General features: G+C 50.4%; 1 protein-coding gene across 1 annotated transcript in view; it reads left to right on the top strand.

Moving 5' to 3' along the window:
- Positions 1–3249: 3249 nt before the first annotated feature.
- Positions 3250–20485, top strand: part of SPATA6 (spermatogenesis associated 6) — a 121819-nt gene continuing 104583 nt past the window's right edge. Inside the window, exon 1 of the mRNA XM_075320535.1 lies at positions 3250–3497. The gene's annotated coding sequence lies outside the window, so the exon portion shown is untranslated. The remainder of the gene's footprint in view (positions 3498–20485) is intronic.

Below are 20485 nucleotides of genomic sequence, written 5' to 3'. Positions count from 1 at the left end.
AGTCATCATTGCCCAGGCACCTCCCATAGGACAGAGGTGCCTTAAGTACCTGCAGCCTCCCAGCTGACTTTTGAGTTAGGAGGACGCTGGCCTTTTAAGAAAGGGGGTATGGCTGTGAGCGTGCCCTACGGGCAGAGGCAGCAAGCCTGAAGGTGTACGGATGCTTTGGGATGCAGCAACATGGGACGGGACCGCTGCTACAGGACGCCTGGACAGATGAAGAAAGAGACATTGCTGAGGGAGGGGAGCAGGAGAGTGCGAGGACGCCGGCATGGGCATTACAATGGCTTTCTGTTGCCATCTCTATGGCTAAGCTGTGACGTCCTCTCACTATCCAGATTCAACCTAAAGTGGCTGCTGCATTCCCTGACTTGGCTTTTATACAGGCTATGATAATCCATCCTGATGCAATGTGATGTGATGGCTGCAAATTGTAAAACGGTTGCAGTAATTTTAGGTGATTTGCATGATACAAATCCAGAATTCTTCCAATTAGAATATCCTAAAATCCTGCCCAAAATCATTTGTCGTAGAATCGATATTGGACATTGGAAAGCACATGGCATTTTATTTTTTAGGAGACATCGATGGTTTTTCAGAATCTCTTGTGCCCTTGATTTTCCCATGAATTATACACAACCTCCCGGCTTGATTTTTGGACATTCTGTACCGTCAGCGGATTAAACACCGGGTAGGAGCTTTTTTTCGCAGTGACCTTGTTTTTTTCCTAATCAGGTTTCCCATTCTCTTCCAAAACAAAAGGAACGCGAAGACCAAAGTATATTATTCTCCGGTGACAGAATCTAAGATCTACAAATACTTCTGCATCTCAAGTGGGCCTCGTCGATATTTAATTTGTAAATCTTGGCAGCCTGACCTTCCCGCGGCTACCGGCGGCTGAAACTTCTTATAAAGGACATCTTAAATGACAGGACTTAAAGATCAACTACAGTGTAGCTCCTGAAATGTCATGTGTTAACCAATTTCTGTGACTGAGACCTTCTGCGGATCGGCTGCTCCTCCGCGCGGCTGCGATTTATCCTATAGCGGCTGGATGCCGAGTATATAACAATGTTTCATGTACTCTGAAGCCGCGCCGTCATTGCAAGCAAACGAATGGCCTTTCAACAGCGGGAAAGAGATCCACACAGTAACATTTCCACCGGACGCGCGGCTGTGTGCAAATCCTTAAAGGGAACCGGGCAGGGCGATTGTACTAATGACTAACTATATGGATGCAGAAGTCCTAGTGCAACAATAAAAAGACTGGTTTTGGAGGATAAATTATTCACAATAGGTGATGGCACAGCTCACCTCCTCCTCCTGCAAAATGAATAGTAACACCTCTATATACAGTAGATAACACAGGAGCCACCATTCACAATAGGTGAGGTCACAGCTCACCTCCTCCTCCTGCAAAATGAATAGTAACACCTCTATATACAGTAGAGAACACAGGAGCCACCATTCACAATAGGTGATGTCACAGCTCACCTCCTCCTGTACAATGTCTAATAACTAGAGATGAGTGAATGTGAAGTTTGGTGTTCATGCCGAACACAGACTTCTCCCAAAAAACAGAGTTCGGGTGTTTTACGTATGCTGACCATCGCTGAGCTTGGGTATGTCCGGTGCGAGCCGCTTGCATCGTGTGAACGGTTCGCACTAGCGGTAACAACCGCGTGATCAGATGTAGTGTACACAAAAATAAAATATGGACGCTGCCCAACCACTCGCCCCTGGAAGTGATCTGTTTATGACCGGAAGCATGTGGTCAGAGACCTGAATTGTCCAATTAGTGACTTCCTTTGGGGTTCAGGTCAAGTCCAGGTTCCAAACCGAACTATATCTACAGTCCAGCTGAACCTGCCGAACCGAACGTCCATTGGTCCGCTCATCTCTATTGATAAGTGATAACACCTCTATATACACAGGATCCACCATTCACAACAGATGTCACAGCTCACCTTCTCCTCCTGTATAATGACTGATAACACCTCTATATACAATAGATAACTATTCATATGTGAGGCCGTATGGCACATTTTATAAAAATATTTTAGTGTAGGACTGCCTCAAATGAGATTTGCCGTGACGTGGCGAGGCAGGTCAAGAAATTGCAATTTTTTGCCAAAAATCTCAAAATTTTTATAATAAGTACAGTTTGGAATGTTTAGTGCTGAAGTGCACATTTGGTGCTGGCTTTTTGTTTTTTCTTCATACAATAGATAACACAGGATCCACCATTAATTATAGGTGATGTCACAGCTCAGCTCCTCTTGTACAATGACTGATAACACCTCTGTATATAGTAGATAACACAAGATCCACCATTAATAATAGGTGACATCACAGCTCACCTCCTGTGCAATGACTGAGAACACCTCTATATACAGTAAATAACACAAGATCCCCAATTAATAGGTGACATCACAGCTCACCTCCTCTTGTACAATGACTGATAACACCTCTGTATATAGTTGATAACAAAGGATCCAACATTACCATTAGGTGATTTCACAGCTCACCTTCTCCTCTTCCTGTACAATGACAGATAAGACAGGATCCACTATGCATAATATATCACAGCTCACCTCCTCCTCCCTCTGTGCAATGCCTGATAACACCTATATACTGTAAATATCATCATTGTGAATGGTGTATCCGGTGTTATCACAGCTCACCTCTTCCTCCTCCTGTACAATGACAGATAACACAGGGTTCACTATGCACAATAGGTGATGTCATAGCTCCCCTCCTCCTCTTTCTGTACAATGACGGATAACACCTATCTACAATAGATAACACAGGATCCACCATTCACAGTAGGTGATGTCACAGCTCACCTCCTCCTCCTGTACAATGAGTGTCAGTGAGTCCAGGACAGTTTATCCTGCCTTAGTCCTTGTGGCTTTGCTGTACAGAACAGGTCTGAGTACCTAGCATTACAGTCTTACAGATCTGTGTGAAATGGAGAAGATTTGTACTTATTTTACACAAAGAAAAATTAAACAATCAAAACCTTACTGTACTTAATGAAAACCGTGTTACATATTATCTGGACTGAACAGAGCTGCTGATCAATATCAGGACCTTGGGAAAGCTGGGTTATATATAATATAATACGGACAGTAATGTCTGCCATATTGGTGATCACCCAACTTTCCCAAGGAAACAGATACAATGAGATACACAGATAATACAGTTGCTGCAATGTAATACTGTGGCAGATATAGATAGCTGGCAGTGTTACACACGTCCGCATCCTCCCATGGTTTCCTCTGTGATGGCCGCTCCTTCCTCCCCCTCCGGTCGCCGCACAGCTGTGTGTATGTGGGAGGCCTATGACAACGTGAAGCCGGGGACGCGAGTGATGTAACATCCGAGGGACGAGCCTCGAGAGGCGGCCCCGCCCACCAACACAGGACGGGGATTCGGGCCTTAACGGACGAAGTGCACGGATGTCTGCGGCGGCCGCGACAGTTCGCCTCCGGGGGGTAATGCAGGCGCTGTTATCATTATTATCAGCTGTTGTCTCCTGTAATTAATGGCTGAGATTATGTCTGTATCATTGTATTATCTGTCATGGCTTCCTGGGACTTGTAGTTCCACAACGCTGAGTGCTGCTTTATGTCTGCTGTCCGCATAAAATACTGATTCTTTTTCAGTTTTCTCCCATAATTTGCGTTATTTAATACTTTTTGCTTATCAGCAATACATGGTGGGATGCCGGAGTGGCAGTGAGCGCAGCTCTGGAGGTTAAAGGTGCTTTTCTGGTTTGTAAATTCGCCAGCAGAAATAACGTGCTCCAGGGTTATGTCGGCCCCTTGGCGACCTGGGGGTCCCGCTTTCTTCCTTGTTTCCGCGAGCTATCTCTTTTTATCTTTTTCGCCCGTGGCGTTGTTTCACCACTTGCTTTTTGCGGTACGAGCTGTAGATTTCATCGTCACCATTTTGGGGTCTGGACGATTTTCTGATCCTTTAATTGGTAGACAAAGTGATGATAAAACTGCGATTCCGCCATTTCTCTTCTTTTTTGGCGTTAACTGTCTGCGGTAAATGTTATTTTATTAGTCCCGGGGGCTAATATGGCTCCGGACCCCCTGTGTGCTCCATACACACAGTGCGCACATGTAAATCATATAAAAAAATAAATCTTTATTTTTATATAGCGCTAACATATTCCGCAGCGCTTTCCATACATCAGCAACACTGTCCCCATTGGGGCTCACAATCTAAATTCCCTATCTGTGTGTCTTTGGAGTGCAGTTGCTGGAATCACTAGGTGCTAATACCGGACCTGCATCCTGATATGTGGACCTGGGCTCTATATGTACAATGCCCGGTACACAAAGTGCAGAATCGCCCAATATTTGTTGTGTACCTTTTTCTTGAATAGAGAAATATGTTTTTAGCTACTAAAATACAATACAAAGGGATCAGGAGAATAATAAATGTGTATCGCATGGCGCTGCTGCACACACAGGAGAGGGCCCTGTACAAGAACAGTCTGTGGGCCCTTTGCAGCCCAAGAACTCATCAAAATGCAAAATTGCAGCTTCTGTGGATGTGGCCCTCGTCGCTTGCTTTGGAGGTAAAAGTGGGCCCTTGAATTCTTGGGCCCTGGTGTAGCCGCACTGCACCAGTGGTATGTCTGCCCCTGACACATGGTGCGATCACACAGTGACATCCGCCAAAATCCTGCTGACGTAAACCTGGAATACACGCTGCAGTTTCATGTTGGACAGCGGTTACCGGTCTAAGGCTATGTCCGCACGTTGCGTCGGAGTACCTGCAGTTTATTCTGCACGTTTTCCTTCCCTTGGTTTTTGACCAAATGGCTTTTGACAATTTTTTAGCGCTAAAAACGCATGCGTTTTTAGCGCTTTTTACCTGCGTTTTCACCTGCATTTCTGCAGATGCGTTTTTGAGATCAGTACACTGAGAAATAAAGTTGAATTACTCAAAAAGAATGAAAAAAGAGAAAAAAAGTATAAAATTAACTTTTAATAAAATTATATGGGAAATTATCAATTTTAATGTAATAATAGTGGTTATGCACATTTTAACAGAAAAATAGCTAAAGTTTATTATTTTTTTACATTTAAATTTTCGGTTATTGTGTGTGTGTAAAGGAACATTAGAACCCATTAATTTTTGGCCAGAAAAGCATGCGTTTTTGGAGCCAAAAACGCAGTTGAAAAGCAGGTAAAAAGCATGAAAAACGCAGGAATTGTGATTTTGGTTGCTTTTTGCCATTTCTCATTGACTCCAATGTTAAGGAAACGCTGCATAAATGGCAAAAACAACTGACATGCTGCTTCTTTTTCAGCATGGTTTTTGACCACAAATATGCAAATTAAACGCTGCAGAAAAAAAAGCAAAGTGCAGACAGGATTTCAGCTTTTCCCATAGACTGTGCTGGAATTCAAAAACGCATGCGTTTTTGCCCAAAAACGCTGCTGCCAAAAACGCTGCAGAAACGCGGTAAAAAACGCAACGTGCGAACATAGCCTTAGGCTGTGTTCACACAGGGCGTTTTTGCAGCCTTTTTTTTTCCTGACCAAAACCTGATCTTCTGGCAGACATCTGCGGTTTTTGCGGCATTATTTGTGGCTTTTTTGTAGCATGTTTGCAGCGTTTTTTCTATACCGTGGGTAGATTTCAGTGCAATAACGCTGCAAAGAATTGACATGCTCATGCTTTGAAAAACGCAGGAGGTTAACAAAACAGGCAGGAAAATACCGGAGATGATTTGTGTGTGCATGAGATTTCTGAAATCTCAGAGACTTTGCTAGGACTGTAAAAAGCAGCGTTTTTTTGCATGGATTTGCATAAAACCAAGGCAAGAACCAGGCTGAAAAACACTGCAAAAACACCCTGTGTGAACATAGCCTTAGGGTCCAAGTCTGCAGTCTTTATATGTAACTGTAGACTTGTGAATCCTCACAGCGCGCGCACTGCACACTGTTAGGATTCTCTGGCGGCGGGTGTGTGCCAACTATACAAGCGTGACCTAATTCAATGGAAGTGAATTGAGCGAGACCTGATGCATCTCGATAGAATGTGGCTGGAAATATACAAAATTGCATACTGCTGCTCACATTGTGGGCAGTGTCACAAATCTGCAGTCCCAGAAAGAGACACATAGTGACTGCAGACTGAAGCCTTAAAGCAGGACAACCCCTTTAAACCTATTTTCACACATTGTACCCATTATAGTCTATGAGGCTGTTCATAGATCTGTTGTTTTTTTTGCAGATCAAGTTTCAACCCCCCAAAAATCAAAACAAAATAGATCCAAAAAACCAATGCAATAAAAAAAATGTATGTGTGAATGGTGCCGTGCTCGATGGCATTATTTTATATTGGAGATATTATATGGTGTGCGGGTGCAACATGTCACCATGGAGCCCGGCCTCCTGGATACAGTGCTGCACCCATCATATGCCAAGTACTGAAGGCGCCTTACAGACCCATTTTCTTAAAGACGATCCGTCACCAGATTAATAGTGACCAGTTTTTGCTTTCTTTTATTCCTTCTGCTCCCCTGAAAAAAAATGAATAAATTAAACTGTGTGTATATATGTATATATATATATATATATATATGTATATGTATATATATATATATATATATATATATATATATATATATATATATATATATATATATATATATAATAATCTTTATTTCTATAGCGCCAACATATTCCGCAATTCTTTACAATTTAGGAGGATAATAGAAGAAAAACAACCCTGCTGGCTTTCTGGACCAGTTGGCAAGAACCTTAAGATGCATTTGGGTGCCATGGACAGAGAGGAGGGTGGAGATGTAGGGGGGGGCCGCACTGTGGAGAGCTTTGTGGTGATGGACATAGAGGAGGGTGGAGATGTAGGGGGTGCCGCACTGTGGAGAGCTTTGTGGTGATAGAGAGAAGGGTGGAGATGTAGGGGTGCCGCACTGTGGAAAGCTTTGTGGTGATGGACCTAGAGGAGGGTGGAGATGTAGGGGGTGCCGCACTGTGGAGAGCTTTGTTGTTATAGACCGACAGGAGGGTGGAGATGTAGGGGGTGCTGCACTGTGGGAAGCTTTGTGGTTATAGACAGAGAGGAGGGGGAAGATGTAGGGGGTGCTGCACTGTGGAGAGCTTTGTGGTTATAGACAGAGAGGAGGGTGGAGATGTAGGGGGTGCCGCACTGTGGAGAGCTTTGTGGTGATAGAGAGGAGGGTGGAGATGTAGGGGGTGCCGCACTGTGGAGAGCTTTGTGGTGATAGACCGAGAGGAGGGTGGAGATGTAGGGGGTGCCGCACTGTGGAGAGATTTGTGGTTATAGACAGAGAGGAGGGTGGAGATGTAGGGGGTGCCGCACTGTGGAGAGCTTTGTGGTTATAGATAGAGAGGAGGGTGGAGATGTAGGGGGTGCCGCACTGTGGAGAGCTTTGTGGTGATAGAGGAGGGTGGAGATGTAGGGGGTGCCGCACTGTGGAGAGCTTTGTGGTGATAGACAGAGAGGAGGGTGGAGATGTAGGGGGTGCCACACTGTGGAGAGCTTTGTGGTGATAGACAGAGAGGAGGGTGGAGATGTAGGGGGTGCCGCACTGTGGAGAGCTTTGTGGTTATAGACCGAGAGGATGGTGGAGATGTAGGGGGTGCCGCACTGTGGAGAGCTTTGTGGTTATAAACAGAGAGGAGGGTGGAGATGTAGGGGGTGCCGCACTGTGGAGAGCTTTGGTGATAGACAGAGGAGGGTGGAGATGTAGGGGGTGCCGCACTGTGGAGAGCTTTGTGGTGATAGAGAGGAGGGTGGAGATGTAGGGGGTGCCGCACTGTGGAGAGCTTTGTGGTGATGGACATAGAGGAGGGTGGAGATGTAGGGGGTGCCGCACTGTGGAGAGCTTTGTGGTTATAGATAGAGATGAGGAGGAGATGTAGGGGGTGCCGCACTGTGGAGAGCTTTGTGGTGATGGACATAGAGGAGGGTGGAGATGTAGGGGGTGCCGCACTGTGGAGAGCTTTGTGGTGATGGACATAGAGGAGGGTGGAGATGTAGGGGGTGCCGCACTGTGGAGAGCTTTGTGGTGATAGAGAGGAGGGTGGAGATGTAGGGGGTGCCTCACTGTGGAGAGCTTTGTGGTGATAGACAGAGAGGAGGGTGGAGATGTAGGGGGTGCCGCACTGTGGAGAGCTTTGTGGTTATAGACCGAGAGGATGGTGGATATGTAGGGGGTGCCGCACTGTGGAGAGCTTTGTGGTTATAAACAGAGAGGAGGGTGGAGATGTAGGGGGTGCCGCACTGTGGAGAGCTTTGTGGTGATAGAGAGGAGGGTGGAGATGTAGGGGGTGCCGCACTGTGGAGAGCTTTGTGGTGATAGAGAGGAGGGTGGAGATGTAGGGGGTGCCGCACTGTGGAGAGCTTTGTGGTGACAGAGAGGAGGGTGGTGATGTAGGGGGTGCTGCACTGTGGAGAGCTTTGTGGATATAGACAGAGATGAGGGAGATGTAGGGGGGTGCTGCACTGTGGAGAGCTTTGTGGTGATAGAGATGAGGGTGGCGATGTAGGGGGTGCTGCAGTGCGGAGAGCTTTGTGGTGATAGACAGATGAGGAGATGTAGGGGGGTGCTGCACTGTGGAGAGCTTTGTGGTAATAGAGATGAGGGGGAGATGTAGGGGGTGCTGCACTGTGGAGAGCTTTGTGGTGATAGATAGAGAGGAGGGTGGAGATGTAGGAGGTGCCGCACTGTGGAGAGCTTTGTGGTGATAGACAGAGAGGAGGGTGGAGATGTAGGGGGTGCCGCACTGTGGAGAGCTTTGTGGTTATAGACCGAGAGGAGGGTGGAGATGTAGGGGGTGCCGCACTGTGGAGAGCTTTGTGGTGATAGACAGAGAGGAGGGTGGAGATGTAGGGGGAGCCGCACTGTGGAGAGCTTTGTGGTGATAGAGAGGAGGGTGGAGATGTAGGGGGTGCCGCATTGTGGAGAGCTTTGTGGTGATAGAGGAGGGTGGAGATGTAGGGGGTGCTGCACTGTGGAGAGCTTTGTGGTGATAGAGAGGAGGGTGGAGATGTAGGGGGAGCCGCACTGTGGAGAGCTTTGTGGTGATAGAGAGGAGGGTGGAGATGTAGGGGGTGCCGCATTGTGGAGAGCTTTGTGGTGATAGAGAGGAGGGTGGAGATGTAGGGGGTGCTGCACTGTGGAGAGCTTTGTGGTGATAGACAGAGAGGAGGGTGGAGATGTAGGGGGTGCCGCACTGTGGAGAGCTTTGTGGTTATAGACAGAGAGGAGGGTGGAGATGTAGGGGGTGCCGCACTGTGGAGAGCTTTGTGGTGATAGAGAGGAGGGTGGAGATGTAGGGGGTGCCGCACTGTGGAGAGCTTTGTGGTGATAGACAGAGAGGAGGGTGGAGATGTAGGGGGTGCTGCACTGTGGAGAGCTTTGTGGTGATAGAGGAGGGTGGAGATGTAGGGGGTGCTGCACTGTGGAGAGCTTTGTGGTGATAGAGGAGGGTGGAGATGTAGGGGGTGCCGCACTGTGGAGAGCTTTGTGGTGATAGAGAGGAGGGGGGAGATGTAGGGGGTGCCGCACTGTGGAGAGCTTTGTGGTGATAGAGAGGAGGGTGGAGATGTAGGGGGTGCCGCACTGTGGAGAGCTTTGTGGTGATAGACAGAGAGGAGGGTGGAGATGTAGGGGGTGCCGCACTGTGGAGAGCTTTGTGGTGATAGACAGAGAGGAGGGTGGAGATGTAGGGGGTGCCGCACTGTGGAGAGCTTTGTGGTGATAGAGAGGAGGGTGGAGATGTAGGGGGTGCCGCACTGTGGAGAGCTTTGTGGTGATAGACAGAGAGGAGGGTGGAGATGTAGGGGGTGCCGCACTGTGGAGAGCTTTGTGGTTATAGACAGAGAGGAGGGTGGAGATGTAGGGGGTGCCGCACTGTGGAGAGCTTTGTGGTGATAGACAGAGAGGAGGGTGGAGATGTAGGGGGTGCCGCACTGTGGAGAGCTTTGTGGTGATAGACGGAGAGGAGGGTGGAGATGTAGGGGGTGCCGCACTGTGGAGAGCTTTGTGGTGATAGACAGAGAGGAGGGTGGAGATGTAGGGGGTGCCGCACTGTGGAGAGCTTTGTGGTGATAGAGGAGGGTGGAGATGTAGGGGGTGCTGCACTGTGGAGAGCTTTGTGGTGATAGAGGAGGGTGGAGATGTAGGGGGTGCCGCACTGTGGAGAGCTTTGTGGTTATAGACAGAGAGGAGGGTGGAGATGTAGGGGGGTGCCGCACTGTGGAGAGCTTTGTGGTTATAGACAGAGAGGAGGGTGGAGATGTAGGGGGTGCCGCACTGTGGAGAGCTTTGTGGTGATAGACAGAGAGGAGGGTGGAGATGTAGGGGGTGCCGCACTGTGGAGAGCTTTGTGGTGATAGAGAGGAGGGTGGAGATGTAGGGGGTGCTGCACTGTGGAGAGCTTTGTGGTGATAGACAGAGAGGAGGGTGGAGATGTAGGGGGTGCTGTACTGTGGAGAGCTTTGTGGTGATAGACAGAGAGGAGGGTGGAGATGTAGGGGGTGCCGCACTGTGGAGAGCTTTGTGGTGATAGAGAGGAGGGTGGAGATGTAGGGGGTGCTGCACTGTGGAGAGCTTTGTGGTGATAGAGGAGGGTGGAGATGTAGGGGGTGCTGCACTGTGGAGAGCTTTGTGGTGATAGAGGAGGGTGGAGATGTAGGGGGTGCCGCTCTGTGGAGAGCTTTGTGGTGATAGACAGAGAGGAGGGTGGAGATGTAGGGGGGTGCCGCACTGTGGAGAGCTTTGTGGTTATAGACAGAGAGGAGGGTGGAGATGTAGGGGGGTGCCGCACTGTGGAGAGCTTTGTGGTTATAGACAGAGAGGAGGATGGAGATGTAGGGGGTGCCGCACTGTGGAGAGCTTTGTGGTTATAGACAGAGAGGAGGGTGGAGATGTAGGGGGGTGCCGCACTGTGGAGAGCTTTGTGGTGATAGACAGAGAGGAGGGTGGAGATGTAGGGGGTGCCGCACTGTGGAGAGCTTTGTGGTGATAGAGGAGGGGGGAGATGTAGGGGGTGCCGCACTGTGGAGAGCTTTGTGGTGATAGACAGAGAGGAGGGTGGAGATGTAGGGGGTGCTGCACTGTGGAGAGCTTTGTGGTGATAGAGGAGGGTGGAGATGTAGGGGGTGCTGCACTGTGGAGAGCTTTGTGGTTATAGACAGAGAGGAGGGTGGAGATGTAGGGGGTGCCGCACTGTGGAGAGCTTTGTGGTTATAGACAGAGAGGAGGGTGGAGATGTAGGGGGGTGCCGCACTGTGGAGCGCTTTGTGGTTATAGACAGAGAGGAGGGTGGAGATGTAGGGGGGTGCCGCACTGTGGAGAGCTTTGTGGTTATAGACAGAGAGGAGGATGGAGATGTAGGGGGTGCCGCACTGTGGAGAGCTTTGTGGTTATAGACAGAGAGGAGGGTGGAGATGTAGGGGGGTGCCGCACTGTGGAGAGCTTTGTGGTGATAGACAGAGAGGAGGGGGGAGATGTAGGGGGTGCCGCACTGTGGAGAGCTTTGTGGTGATAGAGGAGGGGGGAGATGTAGGGGGTGCCGCACTGTGGAGAGCTTTGTGGTGATAGACAGAGAGGAGGGTGGAGATGTAGGGGGTGCTGCACTGTGGAGAGCTTTGTGGTGATAGAGGAGGGTGGAGATGTAGGGGGTGCTGCACTGTGGAGAGCTTTGTGGTGATAGAGAGGAGGGTGGAGATGTAGGGGGTGCTGCACTGTGGAGAGCTTTGTGGTGATAGAGGAGGGTGGAGATGTAGGGGGTGCTGCACTGTGGAGAGCTTTGTGGTGATAGAGAGGAGGGTGGAGATGTAGGGGGTGCCGCACTGTGGAGAGCTTTGTGGTGATAGAGAGGAGGGTGGAGATGTAGGGGGTGCCGCACTCTGGAGAGCTTTGTGGTGAGAGAGAGGAGAGTGGAGATGTAGGGGGTGCTGCACTGTGGAGAGCTTTGTGGTGAGAGAGAGGAGGGTGGAGATGTAGGGGGGTGCCGCATTGTGGAGAGCTTTGTGGTGATAGACAGAGAGGAGGGTGGAGATGTAGGGGGTGCCGCACTGTGGAGAGCTTTGTGGTGATAGAGAGGAGGGTGGAGATGTAGGGGGTGCTGCGCTGTGGAGAGCTTTGTGGTGATATACAGAGAGGAGGGTGGAGATGTAGGGGGTGCCGCACTGTGGAGAGCTTTGTGGTGATAGAGAGGAGGGTGGAGATGTAGGGGGGAGCCGCACTGTGGAGAGCTTTGTGGTGATAGACAGAGAGGAGGGTGAAGATGTAGGGGGTGCTGCACTGTGGAGAGCTTTGTGGTGATAGAGAGGAGGGTGGAGATGTAGGGGGTGCCGCACTGTGGAGAGCTTTGTGGTGATAGAGAGGAGGGTGGAGATGTAGGGGGTGCTGCACTGTGGAGAGCTTTGTGGTGATAGAGGAGGGTGGAGATGTAGGGGGTGCTGCACTGTGGAGAGCTTTGTGGTGATAGAGGAGGGTGGAGATGTAGGGGGTGCCGCACTGTGGAGAGCTTTGTGGTTATAGACAGAGAGGAGGGTGGAGATGTAGGGGGGTGCCGCACTGTGGAGAGCTTTGTGGTTATAGACAGAGAGGAGGGTGGAGATGTAGGGGGTGCCGCACTGTGGAGAGCTTTGTGGTTATAGACAGAGAGGAGGGTGGAGATGTACGGGGTGCCGCACTGTGGAGAGCTTTGTGGTTATAGACAGAGAGGAGGGTGGAGATGTAGGGGGGTGCCGCACTGTGGAGAGCTTTGTGGTGATAGACAGAGAGGAGGGTGGAGATGTAGGGGGTGCCGCACTGTGGAGAGCTTTGTGGTGATAGAGGAGGGTGGAGATGTAGGGGGTGCCGCACTGTGGAGAGCTTTGTGGTGATAGACAGAGAGGAGGGTGGAGATGTAGGGGGTGCTGCACTGTGGAGAGCTTTGTGGTGATAGAGGAGGGTGGAGATGTAGGGGGTGCTGCACTGTGGAGAGCTTTGTGGTGATAGAGGAGGGTGGAGATGTAGGGGGTGCTGCACTGTGGAGAGCTTTGTGGTGATAGAGAGGGGGGTGGAGATGTAGGGGGTGCTGCACTGTGGAGAGCTTTGTGGTGATAAAGAGGAGGGTGGAGATGTAGGGGGTGCCGCTCTGTGGAGAGCTTTGTGGTGATAGAGAGGAGGGTGGAGATGTAGGGGGTGCCGCACTGTGGAGAGCTTTGTGGGTGAGAGCAAGCAGTTTGAATTGGATCCTGTGATATATGGGCAGCCAGTGCAATGACTGGCACAGCGCAGAGGCATCTGAGTAGCGGTTAGCCAGATAGGTGACCCTGGCTGCTGCATTAAGGATGGACTGTAGAGGAGAGGGTCTAGTTAGGGGGAGACCAATTAATAAAGTTACAGTAGTCAAGGTGGGAGTGGATCAGGGCCACGGTGAGGGTTTTTGTCGTTTCCATTGTGAGAAAGGGGCGGATTCTAGAGATGTTCTTGAGGTGCAAGCGGCAGGAGCGGGCAAGAGATTGTATGTGGGAGGTGAAGGAGACATTGGTGTCAAGTATAACCCCCAGACAGCGGCCTGCGGCCTAGGACTTATCATGGTGCCGCACACAGAGAGGGAGATGTCAGGTTTAGGAAGGTTGGGAGATGGAGGGAAAAGCAGAAGTTCAGTTTTGGAAAGGTTAAGGCTACTTTCACACATCAGGTTTTTTCCATCAGGCACAATCCGGAAAAAAACTGGTAAAACGGATCCGGTACCGTATCCGTTTTATCCCCATAGATTTGCAGTTACCGGATTGTGCCTGATGGCTTTGCGTTGCATCCGTTTTTTTCAGGATGCTGCAAAATTAAGTAAAGCGGCGGCCGGAGGCAACGTATCTTGTAACGTTTTTTTGTCCGGCAAAAAAACTGCATCGCGCTGCATCCGTCCGCTGCGGCGCATTTTTCAATGCATGCCTATGGACACCGTATGCGGCGCGATGTGGAAAAAACGCATCCGGCCGCCGTGTGCGGTTTCTTCCACTGTGCATGCTCAGTAGCGTGCCGCAACCGGGAAAAAACGGACGGGCCGCATGTAAAAACTTATGCATAGGATGCGGTGTTTTCGCCGCATCCGTTGCATAGGTTACACAGCCAGACTAAGGGGTGCTTCACACACAGCGAGCTCGCTGCCGAGATCGCTGCTGAGTCACGCTTTTTGTGACGCAGCAGTGACCTCATTAGCGATCTCGCTGTGTGTGACACTGAGCAGCGATCTGGCCCCTGCTGGGAGATCGCTGCTCGTTACACACAGCCCTGGTTCGTTTTCTTCAAAGGCGCTCTCCCACTGTGACACACAGATCGCTGTGTGTGACAGCGAGAGAGCGACAAATGAAGCGAGCAGAGAGCAGGAGCCGGCGTCTGAGAGCTGAGGTAAGCTTGTAACCAAGATAAACATCGGGTAACCAAGGTGGTTACCCGATATTTACCTTAGTTACCAGCCTCCGCAGCTCTCACGCTGCCTGTGCTGCCGGCTCCGGCTCCCTGCACATGTAGCTGCTGTACACATCGGGTTAATTAACCCGATGTGTACTGTAGCTAGGAGAGCAAGGAGCCAGCGCTCAGTGTGCGCGGCTCCCTGCACACACAGCTAAGCGGTGTGCGCTGGTAACTAATGTAAACATCGGGTAACCATACTCGATGTTTACCTTAGTTACCAGTCTCCGCAGCTTCCAGACGGCGGCTCCGTGCAAGCGCAGCGTCGCTTGCACGTCGCTGCTGGCTGGGGGCTGTTCACTGGTCGCTGGTGAGATCTGCCTGTTTGACAGCTCACCAGCGACCATGTAGCGATGCAGCAGCGATCCTGACCAGGTCAGATCGCTGGTCGGATCGCTGCTGCATCGCTAAGTGTGAAGGTACCCTAAGCCGCAGTGCTCAAACCGGATGTGTGAAAGTAGCCTAAGTTTCAGATAGAGAGCAGACATGACGTTGCAAACTGCAGTCAGGCAGTCACTGGTGTTCTGTAGTACAGCGGGGGTGAGCTCAGGGGAGGAGGTGTATAGCTGTGTGTCATCAGCATATAGATGGTACTGGAAGCCAAATCTGCTGATGATCTGTCCAATTGGGGCAGTGTAGAGGGAGAAAAGAAGAGGGCCGAGGACTGAACCTTGAGGGACCCCAACAGTGAGCGGAAGAGGAGAAGATGTGGAGCCAGCAAATGATCCGCTGAATGAGCGGCCAGAAAGATAGGAAGAGAACCAGGAAAGAACCGTGTCCTTTAGGCCGATAGAATGGAGCATAGAGAGGAGACTGTGGTCAACAGTGTCGAAGGCGGCAGAAAGGTCAAGAAGGATAAGCAGAGAGTGGTCACCGTTACGTTTTGCTGTCAACAGGTCATTGGTCACTTTGACAAGGGCAGTTTCTGTTGAGTGTAAAGGGCGGAAGCCAGACTGTAAAGGATCTAGAAGAGAGTGAGTGGAGAGGTAGCGGGTGAGGGGGGAATAGACCAGGCGCTCCAAGAGTTTGGAGAGGAAGGGGAGATTGGAGACTGGTCTGTAGTTGCATGTGCAGGACGGATCAAGGGAAGGTTTTTTAATAATGGAGTAATGATAGAGTGTTTGAGGGAGGAGAGGAAGATGCCAGAAGAGAGAGATTGAAGATAATAGGTGAGTGGTGACAACCGGAGAGAGGGACTGGAGAAGAGGTGTGGGGAAGGGATCAGAAGGGCAAGTGGTAGGACGAAAAGAAGAGAGGAGCCTGGAGACCTCCTCCTCAGTGACTGGGTCAAATATGGAAAGTGAGCGGGATGGGATATGGGGAGGGATGGGATTCACAGTGCTTGGTGGCTGGGAGGTGATCTCTCTGCGGATGTTTTCTATTTTCTCTGAAATACGAGGCCAGGTCGTCAGCCTTATGGTCTGTGATAGGGGTCTGTACTTTGGGACTGAGGAGGGAGTGAAACGTGTCAAAGAGCTTTTTTGGATTGTTGGCTAGTGAGGAGATAAGGGTGGTGAAGTAGGCCTGTTTGGCGAGGTGAAGGGAAGAGTTGTAGGTCCTTAACATGAACTTGTAGTGGATGAAGTTTTCTGGTGTGCGGTTTTTCCTCCATAGGCGCTCGGCACTCCTAGAGCATCGCTGGAGAAATCGAGTTTGGGATGTGAGCCAAGGTTGTTTTACTCTGTGTTTGGAGGTTCTGAGGGTGAGGGGTGCTACTTGATCTAGTGTACTCCTGAGTATGTCATTGTAGTGCTTTACAGCCAGATCAGGACAGGAAAGTGAGGAGATAGGGGATAGTGATGAGTGTAAAGAGTCTGAAAGTGTCTGAGAGTCAATGGCCTGTAGGTTTCTGAATGTGTGATAGGTGGGAGTGTGCTGGGGCGGACGAGGATTTGTGAGCTTGAAGGAGAGGATGTTGTGGTCAGAGAGGGGAAGAGGTGAGTTGTCAAAGTCAGAGATTGAGCAGAGGCGGAAAAAGACCAGGTCAAGAGTGTTACCATCTTCATGTGTCTCTGAGGATGAGAGCTGTGAGAGGCCAAGGGAGGTGGTGAGAGATAGCAGCTGGGATGCAGATAGGGAGGTCAGGCTGTTCATGGGGATGTTAGTCTCCTAGGATAAGGGTTGGTAATTCTGAGGACGTGAAGTGTGGCAGCCAGGCTGAAAAGTGGTGAAGGAACTGGGTGGGTGAGCCTGGGGGACGGGATATGACAGCTACTCTGAGGGGGAGGGGATGGAAGAGCCTGATGGTGTGGACCTCAAAGGATGGGAATGAGAGTGATGGAGCTGAGGGGATGACCTGGAAAGTGCATTGTGGGGACAGGAGTAGGCCGACTCCACCACCATGTCTGTTTCCTGGTCTTGGTGAATGGGTAAAGTGTAAACCACCGTGAGAGATGGCAGCAGGGGAAGTAGTATCAGAATCCTGAATCCAGGTCTCAGGGAGGGCCAGCAGGTTAAGAGAGTTATTGAGAAAGAGGTTGTGGATGTAAGGAAGCTTGTTACATACGGACCGTGGATTCCAGAGAGCACAATTGAGGGTGTACAACTAATGTTAATAAGATTATCTGAGTTTCTATGGGAGGGGGTAAAGTTAGCATGGGGTGGCCCGGGATTAGGAGAGATATCACCTGAAAGAAGTAGGAGTAGAAGGAGAAAGATCAGATGGTTTTTGGACTTGTGGCATGAATTTTTCTGCAAGACCCTGGAGCATGAAGGATTGAGGTTATTCAGATAGGTGAGAAGAGCCTGGGAGCCGTACATAGGAGAGGGGAGGAGAGAGGGGCTGATGTGGATGAGTGGTGATGGAGGGGGGACAGGGCGGTGAAAGTGGACAGTAAAGGCACATAGGATGATAGAGATGGAAATAATGGTCATGGGTGAAACAGACGGTGTCAAAGAGTAGTTTACCTGCCTCCTGCCATTGAAATAACTGCCAGGCACTTAGCAACACTGGCACTTTGCAATAGATGGCACGCATGCAGCACCCCGCACGTGTGCACCCCTTATGAAAGCCCCAAATATATAGGGAGAGCAAGAGGAATAGGTAAGGGGGATTGTGGGAGGCCTGCTTGTTAAGGGAAATTAATAAAAGGTTATCATGGTTATCACACCAGGGAGTAATTAGTGAATCAAAGGGAACAGAACCTTTTACATCCAGCCTGACACCAGCCTGCATAGTCACACCTTCCACCAACAGATAACATTTTCAAAGAGGAAACTTGTCATACATCAGTGAGTATCAAACTTAATGTAAAGGTGACATAGCAAAAGTTACAGCAAGCAGGGTTATAGATGTACCAGGATAAAGGGTTCAGCAGAGATATACTGCAGGACACATGGAAATACAGCACGCAGGGTTATAGATGTACCAGGATAGAGGGTTCAGCAGAGATATACTGCAGGACACATGGAAATACAGCACGCAGGGTTATAGATGTACCAGGATAGAGGGTTCAGCAGAGATATACTGCAGGACACATGGAAATACAGCACGCAGGGTTATAGATGTACCAGGATAAAGGGTTCAGCAGAGATATACTGCAGGACACATGGAAATACAGCAAGCAGGGTTATAGATGTACCAGGATAAAGGGTTCAGCAGAGATATACTGCAGGACACATGGAAATACAGCACGCAGGGTTATAGATGTACCAGGATAGAGGGTTCAGCAGAGATATACTGCAGGACACATGGAAATACAGCACGCAGGGTTATAGATGTACCAGGATAAAGGGTTCAGCAGAGATATACTGCAGGACACATGGAAATACAGCACGCAGGGTTATAGATGTACCAGGATAGAGGGTTCAGCAGAGATATACTGCAGGACACATGGAAATACAGCACGCAGGGTTATAGATGTACCAGGATAGAGGGTCAGATGAGATATATACACAAGAGGGGTGTGGCTCACAGGGTTCTGTGGGGGCGTGGCTCTATACTGCTGTGCATAATTACCATGTGAGCCATTTTCCTTCTGAAGACCATAAAAATGACAAAAGTCACATATCTTCGGATCAGTATGAGGGATTTAAAGAAAACAAAAACTGTATATTTAGGGGAGCAGTGGGAATAAATAAAAACAAAACACATATTTGATACTTTTGATCTGGTGGAATGATCCCTTTAAAATAGGATCAGCTCAGTTTCCATTGTCCGCATTTAATGATAAGGCTGCTTTCACACTTCCATTTTTGCATCCGTCACAATCCATTGTGTGACTGATGCAAAGGATGAGTTGCAGATAGTGGCACAACTGATGCGACTGATTCTGCAAAACAACGATCTGTTGTTTTTTTTTTCTTTTACGGTTTGAAACCGTATCAGCTGATCGTTCACAAAAGCCAGGGGATCGGTTGATTGTTCACAAAAGCCGGGGGATCGGCTGATTGTTCACAAAAGCCGGGGGATCGGCTGATTGTTCACAAAAGCCGGGGGATCGGCTGATTGTTCACAGAAGACGGGGGATCGGCTGATTGTTCACAAAAGCCGGGGGATCGGCTGATTGTTCACAAAAGCCGGGGGATCGGCTGATTGTTCACAAAAGCCGGGGGATCGGCTGATTGTTCACAAAAGCCGGGGGATCGGCTGATTGTTCACAAAAGCCGGGGGATCGGCTGATTGTTCACAAAAGCCGGGGGATCGGCTGATTGTTCACAGAAGACGGGGGATCGGCTGATTGTTCACAGAAGCCGGGGGATCGGCTGATTGTTCACAGAAGCCGGGGGATCGGCTGATTGTTCACAGAAGCCGGGGGATCGGCTGATTGTTCACAGAAGCCGGGGATCGGCTGATTGTTCACAGAAGCCGGGGGATCGGCTGATTGTTCACAGAAGCCGGGGGATCGGCTGACTGTTCACAGAAGCCGGGGGATCGGCTGACTGTTCACAGAAGCCGGGGGATCGGCTGACTGTTCACAGAAGCCGGGGGATCGGCTGACTGTTCACAGAAGCCGGGGGATCGGCTGACTGTTCACAGAAGCCGGGGGATCGGCTGACTGTTCACAGAAGCCGGGGGATCGGCTGACTGTTCACAGAAGCCGGGGGATCGGCTGACTGTTCACAGAAGCCGGGGGATCGGCTGACTGTTCACAGAAGCCGGGGGGATCGGCTGACTGTTCACAGAAGCCGGGGGATCGGCTGACTGTTCACAGAAGCCGGGGGATCGGCTGACTGTTCACAGAAGCCGGGGGATCGGCTGACTGTTCACAGAAGCCGGGGGATCGGCTGACTGTTCACAGAAGCCGGGGGATCGGCTGACTGTTCACAGAAGCCGGGGGATCGGCTGACTGTTCACAGAAGCCGGGGGATCGGCTGACTGTTCACAGAAGCCGGGGGATCGGCTGACTGTTCACAGAAGCCGGGGGATCGGCTGACTGTTCACAGAAGCCGGGGGATCGGCTGACGGTTCACAGAAGCCGGGCGATCGGCTGACGGTTCACAGAAGCCGGGCGATCGGCTGACGGTTCACAGAAGCCGGGCGATCGGCTGACGGTTCACAGAAGCCGGGCGATCGGCTGACGGTTCACAGAAGCCGGGCGATCGGCTGACGGTTCACAGAAGCCGGGCGATCGGCTGACGGTTCACAGAAGCCGGGCGATCGGCTGACGGTTCACAGAAGCCGGGCGATCGGCTGACGGTTCACAGAAGCCGGGCGATCGGCTGACGGTTCACAGAAGCCGGGCGATCGGCTGACGGTTCACAGAAGCCGGGCGATCGGCTGACGGTTCACAGAAGCCGGGCGATCGGCCTGATTGTTTCGGCCGCTGGACCTGGAACTGAATTTACAGTCGATTTTTTTTTTTTTTTTTTTTACTGTGCGCATGCTCACAGTAAAAAAACAATTCGCCGCACACAAAAAACGTTGCATTGTGCGTTGCTCCTGCCCGACGGTCATTCACTCCACGACGGATCTGTCGCAGGACTGATGCAACGCAAGGCCATCAGTGCAATCCGTCGGTAATAAAAATCTATGGGGAAAAAAAACGGATTCCTGTA

The sequence above is a fragment of the Anomaloglossus baeobatrachus genome, chromosome 8 (genome assembly GCF_048569485.1).
Source record: "Anomaloglossus baeobatrachus isolate aAnoBae1 chromosome 8, aAnoBae1.hap1, whole genome shotgun sequence".
NCBI lineage: Eukaryota > Metazoa > Chordata > Amphibia > Anura > Aromobatidae > Anomaloglossus > Anomaloglossus baeobatrachus.
Note: the sequence above shows the minus strand (reverse complement) of the source record. Positions and strands in the feature narration are given on the sequence as shown.